A 10,133-nucleotide genomic window follows, 5' to 3' on the forward strand; every position below is an offset into this window, starting at 1 on the left:
TAAATTAAAGTCAAGAGGAGTTTGTATACTTCCTTAATAACTTGATTGTAACATGTAACATTGAGTTGGGGTTTAAATGTACTTTCAAAAACTCTGTCACTGTCAGGAAGGTGTGCCTGCATAGGCGATATTAGCTCATGAATAAGTCTGCTTGGCAGATCCAGTGAATGTTTGTCTCACCTGTGAACAGTGTAGGCGAAAGAATAGTCCACAGTTACAAATGAGGACTTTCAGGTTTTTCTCATTATGCCACTGGGACATGGCAGCCTTGAGAGAGGAAGGTGAGGAGGGTTCGGTACTATGACTGTAACTCACCAACCTGGTTTACTGCAGATCAGGGCTATCATTATCCTACCCTGTAATCATGCTCAGACTGGCCAATCTGTCTCTCTGTTTTTTGTTTGTTTTTGTAGTCGACACATTAATATCGTAGTAACTTGAGTCCAAATTTATGCAACTTCACATTGTTCCTTGTGAAAATGTAATATGTGGAAATAACTTGCATGTTCAATTATATTTCGTGATGGAATGTGTGAGTCATCACGACCTGTAACTGTGTGTGAATATCCGTCATAGCTATGAGTGAACCGCCAACCGTCTGTTATATTCGCACAGGAGAATAAATTGTGAGCGTAGAGAAGAAAAATAATAATGACAGCAATTAATTGACTATTGAATGTTTTGATGGACACAGCTTTGTAGAACCAAAACCTACATTGCCTATGCTCAACAAACGCGCACTCGAAAACAAATCGTTGTAGGGGCTGCAGTTCGCGAACGGCTGTGCTTAACACCTTGCCTGGCTACCCAGACTTGTTCCGACCAAACGCTACACCATGCTCACGGATGTTAGTTTCTTCTCCGGAATGAGAAGTATGTAGCAAACGACAGAGCAGCGGAAGAGTCGTCGGGCTACTTATTTACCCTCTCACGGCAGTCAAGCAATGCACTCCGCCAAAAGTCGTTCACAATATAGTTCAGTTGCAGCCACAACTAGACCTTGTTTCAGATGTATCAATAAATAATCTTATACACTGAACAAAAATATAAACCCAAGTTTTGGTCCCATGTTTCATGAGCTGAAATAAAATATCCCAGAAATGTTTAATATGCACAAAGGCATATTTCTCTCAAACTATGAGCACACATTTGTTTACATCCCTGTCAGTGAGCATTTCTCCTTTGCCAAGATAATCTTATCCATCTGACAGATATGTGATATCAAGAAGATGATTAAACAGCATGATCATTACACAGGTGCACCTTGTGCTGGGGGACAATAAAATACTGCTCTAAAATGTGCAGTTTTGTCACACAATACAATGCCACAGATGTCTCAAGTTTTGAAGGAGCATGCAACTGGCATGCTGACTGCAGGAATGTCCACCAGAGCTGTTGCCAGAGAATGTAATGTTCAATTCTCTACCATAAGCCGCCTCCAATGTCATTTTAGAGAATTTGACAGTACGTCCAACCGGCCTCACAACCGCAGCCCATGTAACCTTACCAGCCCAGGACCTCCACATCCGGTTTCTTCACCTGCGGGATCGTCTGAGACCAGCCACCCAGACAGCTGATGAAACTTGGGAGTATTTCTGTTTGTAAAAAAGCCCTTTTTTGTCGAAAACTCTATTCTGATTGGCTGGGCCTGGCTCCCCAGTGGGTGGTCCAGTTATGTGAAATCCATAGATTAGCACCTAATGAATTTATTTGAATTGACTGATTTCCTTACATGAACTGTAACTCAATAAAATCGTTGAAATTGTTGCATGTTGCGTTTATATTTTTGTATGCCTAGCAATCAATAAATCTACATTGTTTAAAGCACACATTTACAAGTCTCAGTCACAAATGACAGCTCCAATAAGCTCCCCATGGTGCACAACATATTAACGAGTAGCTTGTGGAATCATGACTCGTTCAAGTTTTCAGTTCATCGTTCGCCGGTAGTGAGTCCTGCGTGCTCCGGGCATTACTGACTCAAGTGAAACTAAATGAGTCAAAAGATTAATTCTTCTGAGTGAACGAGTTGAAAGATCTATGTCATTAAAATTAGACTAAATTCTCATCACTAGAGAAAAGCACAGCCTTTCTGAGGAAGGTATAGGGTACAGGATGGAACATGCCCAGAGCAATTACACTGGAATGTACCCACAATGACTATGAGCTCGCTCAGAGTCACAATACCCCTAGCAGATTGAGCAGCCATGCCTACACCCAAGGCCAGGGTCCATTTCCACAGAAACAAGTAGAGGAGCGGTGAAGTTTGAAGCAGTGAGATTGTACAACTCCTGCAGTATCCCTTCTTCCCCTTATCACGTATTTTTGGGGGTTTGTCCATCTGAAAATACTAATGGAATGTTCGTTGTGTGTGTTCATTTGTGTTGGTGTGTGTATCTGTCTCCCACCAAGTCATGTATATTGTTTGACATGTCCGTTTGCTTTGTGCAGTGTTAATGTCATTGTCATTCTACGTTATTTGTGTACAGTAGGTGTGGTGTGTGCTTGTGTATAACATAAAAGTAGTACAACAACCAAACTCTGACCGACTCTCTCGCTATCTCTCTCAGAATGACCTTCTTGACCCTAACCAGTCAGGCTTCAAGACGGGTCACTCAACCGAGACTGCTCTTCCCTGTGTCACGGAGGTTCTCTGCACTGCCAAAGCTGACTCTATCTCCTCTGTTCTCATCCTCCTAGATCTATCCAATGCCTTCAACACCATGAACCATCAGATCCTCCTCTCCACCCTCTCACCGCTAGTTGTCTCAGGCTCTGCACACTCTTGAATTACATCCTACCTGGCAGGCCGCTCCTACCAGGTGACATTGAGAAGATCTGTGTCTGCAGCACATACTCTTACTCCTGGTGTCCCCCAGGGCTCAGTTCTAGGCCATCTCCTCTTCCTTCTATACACCAAGTTACTCTGCTCCGTCATATCCTCACATGGTCTCTCCTATCATTGCTGTGCGGATGACACTCAACTACTTTTCTCCTCCCCCCTTCTGACACCCAGGTGGCGACACGCATCTCTGCCTGCCTGGCAGATATCTCAGTTTGGATGTCGGCCCACCAACTCAAGCGCAACTCTGACAAGACGGAGCTGCTCTTCCTCCCGGGGAAGGCCTGCCCGCTCCAAGACCTCTCCATCACGGTTGACAACTCCACGGCGTCGTTGTCCACCGAATGCAAAGAACCTTGGTGTGACCCTGGACAACACACTGTCGTTCTCTGCAAACATCAAAGCAGTGACTCGCTCCTGCAGGTTCATTCTCTACAACATCCGTAGAGTGTGACCCTAACTCACACAGGAAGCGACACAGGTCCTAATCCAAGCACTTGTCCTCTCCCGTCTGGACTACTGCAACTCGCTGTTGGCTGGGCTCCTGCTTGTGCCATCAAACCAACTTATCCAGAACGCTGCTGCCCGCCTGGTGTTCAACCTTCCCAAATTCTCCCATGTCACCCTGCTCCTCCAGACACTCCACTGGCTTCCAGTCGAAGCTCACATCCACTACAAGACCATGGTACTGAACCCATAAACTGTTGAATGTCGCCAAAAGCAGATATTTATTCTGATAAAAGGAATAATCTAACCCTGATAACAGAGTAATTGCCGTAAAAGACAGGGAATCCAAGTTGCGAAAATTCAAACTTGTTCTTTGAAGCCCTGCTGCTTTTGTAAATGGCAGCTATTGATCATGCAAGAATGGGTGTCAGTTGTCACGGCTGTTGAAGGATGAGGACCAAGGTGCAGCGTGGTGAGCGTACATTTTCTTTCTTTTAAGCAAAATGACACCAAACAAAACAATAGAGACTACAATTTACTTGTCTAACATCAACTCGCTTGCGTTGAGGTGGGAGGGGTGGCAATATTTGAAGTGTGTCCAGAAAAACAAGCGCAAAAGTGACAATTTCAAGCAGCGCTAATGGGAAGTTTTAAGACCCACAAGAAGCAGGTCTTAACGGCAACACAGTTGATAATGCCATGGATTTTGAGAGTGGAAGCGTAGCCTATCCAACCATGAAGTACAGTGCCCATGGAAGGAGAGATGTGCCATTTGTACCAGTGAATCTCTTATTTATAAACATAAATACCCCCCCCATTTCATTGAATTAGATTAAAAGTTTAACATAGCCTGCCCTCCCCTTAATCAAGGCGGGTTCATCCTGGCCACTAGACAAAAGTAGCCTATGGATAAAGGGGTTTTAAATAGTCTATTGAGAGTGATTTTCGCTTGTTCAAGTAGGTTATCCATCCCCACTTACAAAAAACACCCCTTGTCAGATTACCAAAGACACGCTCCTCCAAACTATTCAATCTGTCTCGAACACAATGCCATTTCGTCTGCTATTTTTGGAGAAGTGCAAACATGATCTGTAAGATGGTTCCACAATGTTTATAAAACATTAGATTTGTGAGCAATATTATTATGATTTCTCTTCATTTTGGATCTTTATCCAGGGCCGGTGAAAAGTTTGGATGTGCTAAAACCATCCATAGTCTAAATAGCTTTATCTGTATTAAATGCCCACAGATAGCAATTGTGGTGCCAGTAACTGTATTTAGGACTATTTAAACAAGTTGTTGTTTCATTTTTTAATATGATTTGTTTAAGAAATAATACATGAGAGGCCTCGTGGCTATCATCACATCACAAGCATGACAAAAATGTCGTAACACATGAATTCGAGTGTATTATTGCTTTTAAACAATGGGGTTACTAGCATTAAAAAGCAAGGTTCTTTCCCAACAAAACGTGATGCTACATTCACTAACACTGGCTGTCAAGTGCAATTTTAGGCATTAGAGGGATAGAGAAGCAACTGCTCTCTCCCTCTGAATCGCATATTCTTATGTCTCTTCTCTCGTTCTCCGTGTCTGCCCCACATTAACCTAAAGTTGAACGCATGAAAGAAACACACAGAACAGCGCAGTGGATTATGGTCATTGTAGTTCATTACCAAATTTGTCTGCGCCTAACTATGTAGAATAATGGCCTGTTGGAAAGTACAACTCCCTACTACATCGCACAGTTTGATTTGATTTATCTCTAGAGAAACTGTACAATGTACGCATTCTCACAGAAAAATTTAACGAAATTGAATTCAAATAATTGACATTTCAGGTAATCGCTCAGCACTACTGAGCATGTGTGTGAAATTTCCTCACGCTGAGTCAAACAGATTAAGAGATATAAACATGTGTCTGTTATAGCACCACCATGTGGTCGATTTGAATGTACTTAGACATGTTGAGCCTTGACAGTGTTTGGAACATGTACCAAGTTTTGTTACAATACAAATATCAGTGTCTGAGTTATATGCATTTATGTGCCAGACCACGCCCACATGAATGTTTATTGGTCAGTAGCGGCCATGTTGTTTGAGAGCTTGGTCCATAGATGCAATATATCAAGATTCGTGCAGATCGGTCATTTGGTGCCAGAGGAGTAGCGTTTTAAGTGTTTTTAACAAACTTCTAAATGACGGAAAATCCATCATGGAGGACCTTATGGGTCTTTGAGGCATATTTGTTCCTTGAGATGAACCTATGTAACGAATCAGCAGATTGGGCAGATTTGTTGCCACTCAAGACCGTTTGACGTGGCTGATTGGGCTGCACTACAAGATAAGCCAGCGACCAGTATCGACGTACCTAACAACATCCCCCGGACACAGTGCCCTTCGCTCCCACTTGACAAACACTACTGTCCGGCAAGGGAATGGGAAGTAGATACCTAGTAGCCAATATCAGGGTGATAGTCACAGTAAGCACATGCACGCAACGCATGAAGCAACAGTACACCCATCGTCAATACATTCAATCAAAAACAAACAATGGTCAGCTTTATAACTGAAAATGTACAATTATTTGTGTAAAACTAACAGTGAAAAATGACCCAGACTAAAAACAGAATTCCAAACTCTTGCGGTATGTTAGCTCAATGCATGGTAGTTGCCTGGTAAGAAATGGAAGACAAACAACACAGCTCATTCAAAACCATTTAACCTATAGCAGAGTGTATTCGACACACCTTTTCCACACACCCACTACTATCCTTCAGACACACCGACTCCTTTCCACACTCCCAATACTTTACTTCCGACACACGCACTCCTTTCCACACGTCCACTACTTTACTTTCGATAAACACACTCGCCCATACTCCGGTCATACTCCGGTCATACTCCGGTCATACTCAGGTCGCCATATTGGGATGCAGCGAACCCCTTCTCCCTTCCTAGGCCTCACCATTTCACGGGAATTAGCATTTTCATTTGGTCTTACAGAAGAAGATGAATAATAATACATATAGCTACAAGCAACAAATGCCGGGGTTCAGCTATGGGCCCACTGTGCCACCATCAGGAAAAATGGGAAACATTGACCTAGAACAAGTTACTTCTGTACTGTTTACCATTCTTGCCAAATATCAGAACTCCAAATCAAACGGATCATGCAATGTAATATGATTTTGATGTATTTTGGAAAATGTTCAATGATGTTTACTACTTTAAAATGCATTCTTCTACAGAGCTGATGGACCGATCGGCACCAAACTTGGTATATAGCATCTATAGATGCACATCTTCAATCACACTATTTTCTAAGACTCCTGCGCAAACAGTATGGCTGTTATGTCCAAAAGCACCACCATGCGGCCAAACTAAACCATACTATACAGTTTAGCTAGATTCATATCCCTGAGTGTGTGTGCTAAATTTCATCACTCTGAGTCAGCCAGATCAAGAGATATAAACATGCCCCCATTATAGAGCCACTGTATGGTCGATCGGAATGTGTTTACATGTGTTGAGACTTAACAGTTTTTCGAACATGTGTACCAAGTTCTGTTACAATATGAATATCCGTGTTGGAGGTATATGTATGTATGTGCCAGACCACGCCCACATTCATGTTTATTGGTCAGTAGTGGCCATGTTGCTTGAGATGCTTTCCTGGATGAACATCAGTTGTGAGAGCTTGGTCCATAGATACCATATATTCAGTTTTGTGGAGATCGGTCAATCGGTGCCAGAAGAGTAGAGTTTTTCCCAAAATTGTAAATGGCAGAAGATCCATAATGGCGGACCTTTATGGGTCCTTGAGGCATATTTGTTCCTTTAAAAAATATGGACGTATATACTGAATTTCAGGACTCTCAGGGGTGTGGTGTGTGAGCTTTCAAAATTTGCATTTTCAATGGCTTGTTATAGCACCACCATGTGGCCAATTGGCATGGTATGTGCATAAGAGGGTGTGGCCCTTGGCCATTTACCATCATGCAAGGTTGTAACGTCCTAGGCTTTACCATCTCACGGTTATTCAATTTTTTTCCACCAATAGGCAGAAGAAGGAAAATAATAATAATCAATGCCAACAAATAAATATCGGGTTTGACTCAGCTTCGCGGGCTTGAAACCCTAACACTGTGGACTTCAAATATGTTCAACGTATTTAGAAAATATGGGGCAGGCTATTTAACGAACTAGGCTATAACGGACTAACATTCAAATTGGATTTGATGACAAGGCAATACATAAAAGACCATAAATACACAACTTAAAGCAACCACATATTTAGCCATGGAGCATGTTCTGATTGGCCAGTGAGGAGCCAAGCCTCGACACACCCATGAATGGGTTATTCATCAAAACCCAGCCCTTTCGCACCACCAGCAGCTACGGTTCCCATAATTCCGGTTGTGATAGTAGCTCAAATATTTCGGACACACCCCCAAACCTATAAAACACAAGCTTAACGCCAGTGCTAAGATTTGCCATTGCGTTAGCTTTGTTAAAATAGAGCCCAGACCGTATGGTTGTGGGTTCATTGTCTGTTACAAACAAAATACATCATATAAAAGCATTTGCATTCACCATTTACATAGTGTACTGGCTGCAGAAGGAAATCCTGATGAACCGGACCTATAGAAATAAGAGTGACGTTTACACCTACTATTGCCATCATAGTAGACTGGGCCAGGTGTCGGTTGACAACCTGAGTCAACTGCTGAGGCACAGCCAAAACTAGTAGCAGCCTTTGCAGCTTCATTGGAATCTAATGTCACAGTTTGCCAAGGGGAAATTGATAACTTGTTCAAGTAAAATATGTCTGTGTACTACAAAGTAGAGATAGAAATAATGGGGTGCAAAGGAGCAAAATAAATAAATATATACAGTAAGGGGTGAGGTAGTTGTTTGGGCTAAATTATAGATGGGCTATGTACAGGTGCAATAATCTGTGACCTGCTCTGACAGCTGCTGACAGCTGACAGCTGACAGCTGCTTAAAGCTAGTGAGGGAGATAAGTGTTTCCAGTTTCAGAGATTTTTGTAGTTTGTTCCAGTCATTGGCAGCAGAGAACTGGAAGGAAGGGAGGCCAAAGGAAGAATTGGTTTTGGGGGTGACCAGAGAGATATACCTGCTGGAGTGCGTGCTACAGGTGGGTGCTGCTATGGTGATCAGCGAGCTGAGATAAGGCGGGGCTTTACCTAGCAGGGTCTTGCAGATGAACTGGAGACAGTGGGTTTTGCGACGAGTATGAAGCGAGGGCCAGCTAACGAGAGCGTACAGGTCGCAGTGGTGGGTAGTATATGGGGCTTTGGTGACAAAACGGATGGCACTGTGATAGACTGCATCCAATTTATTGAATAGGTTATTGGAGGCTATTTTGTAAATGACATCGCAGAAGTCGATGATCGGTAGGATGGTCAGTTTTACAAGGGTATGTTTGGCAGCATGAGTGAATTTAGTGATTTAGTTATTATCATGTGATAATGCAAAAGTCATTGACATTATGCTTGACTAAGATGTTATAATTCATAACTGTAATGATCTTATGGGAAAAAATACTTAGTGTACAAAACATTAGGAACATGCTCTTTCCATTACATAGATTGACCAGATGAATCCAGGTGAAAGCTATGTTAACTTATTGATGTCACCTGTCAAATCCTCCTCAATCAGTGTAGAGGAATGGGAGGTGACAGAGGGAAACTGAGACATGGATTGTGTATGTGTGCCATTCAGAGAGCACCGGTTTGTGTGTCTGTGTGTATCAAGAATGGTCCACTTCCCAAAGGACATCCAGCCAACTTGACACAACTCTATGAAGCATTGGAGTCAACATGGGCCAGCATCCCTGTGAAACACTTTCGAAAACCTTGTAGAGTCCATGCCCTGACTGTTCTGAGGTAAAAAGGGGATACAACTCAATATTAGGATGGTGTTCATAATGTTTGGTACATTTCAGTATATGTGACAGACTTGGGCTGAAAATCTGGCATTCGAAGTGTCAGACACAACAAAAGCAGTCTGCAGAAGCCATAAACATGTAAAAACTGTCATTCATATTGTCTGTTCTCCATAGCTGCGAAAAGCAGCGACGAGGTATGCTCGTCAATTTTAAAACAGTTGGGTTGGGCATTGACTTTGTGCCAAGCGGCTCGGCATGGAGGTAGAGGTTCGGCTGGCAGGCTTTAACCTGGTACGCCTGAGTTCAAAGGTTTGAGCAGAAAAACAACGAGACTAAACACTGAGGGAGTTCTTATTTAATCATGCCGAGATCTCTCTTCTTAACAAAAGAAAGGGAAATGACATCTTAGCAGATGTTATTATCCAGAGCGATTTACAGTTGTGAGTGCATACATTTTCATACTGGTCCCCCATGTGAATCCAACCAACATCCCTGGCGTTGCAAGCGTCATGCTCTACCAACTGAGCTACACAGGACCCTGTCATCCGTTGTCCCACATGTTTGAGACGCTCTATGTCATCAGAACTTTTCATTGACCCTAAAAGGTATTTACTACAAATAGATGTTATGATGAGTGTCAAGGCTCAAGATAAGACCCAGATGCAGACAGTTTCAACGTAATACAAGTTTATTACAAAAACAGGGGGGCAGGCAAACAACAGGTCAAGGGCAGGCAGAGGTCAGTGGTCCAGGATGGCATAACAAGGTACAGAACTACAGGCAGGCTCAGGGTCAAGGCAGGTAGAATGGTCAAAACCCGGGAAAGCTAGAAAACAGGAACTAGAGACAGACAGAGGCACGGGGAAAAAAACAGTGGTAGGCTTAGAGAAATAAAACAAACTGGCAACAGACAAACAGAGAACACAGGTAC

This window comes from Oncorhynchus keta, chromosome 19 (genome assembly GCF_023373465.1).
Source record: "Oncorhynchus keta strain PuntledgeMale-10-30-2019 chromosome 19, Oket_V2, whole genome shotgun sequence".
NCBI classification, from domain to species: domain Eukaryota; kingdom Metazoa; phylum Chordata; class Actinopteri; order Salmoniformes; family Salmonidae; genus Oncorhynchus; species Oncorhynchus keta.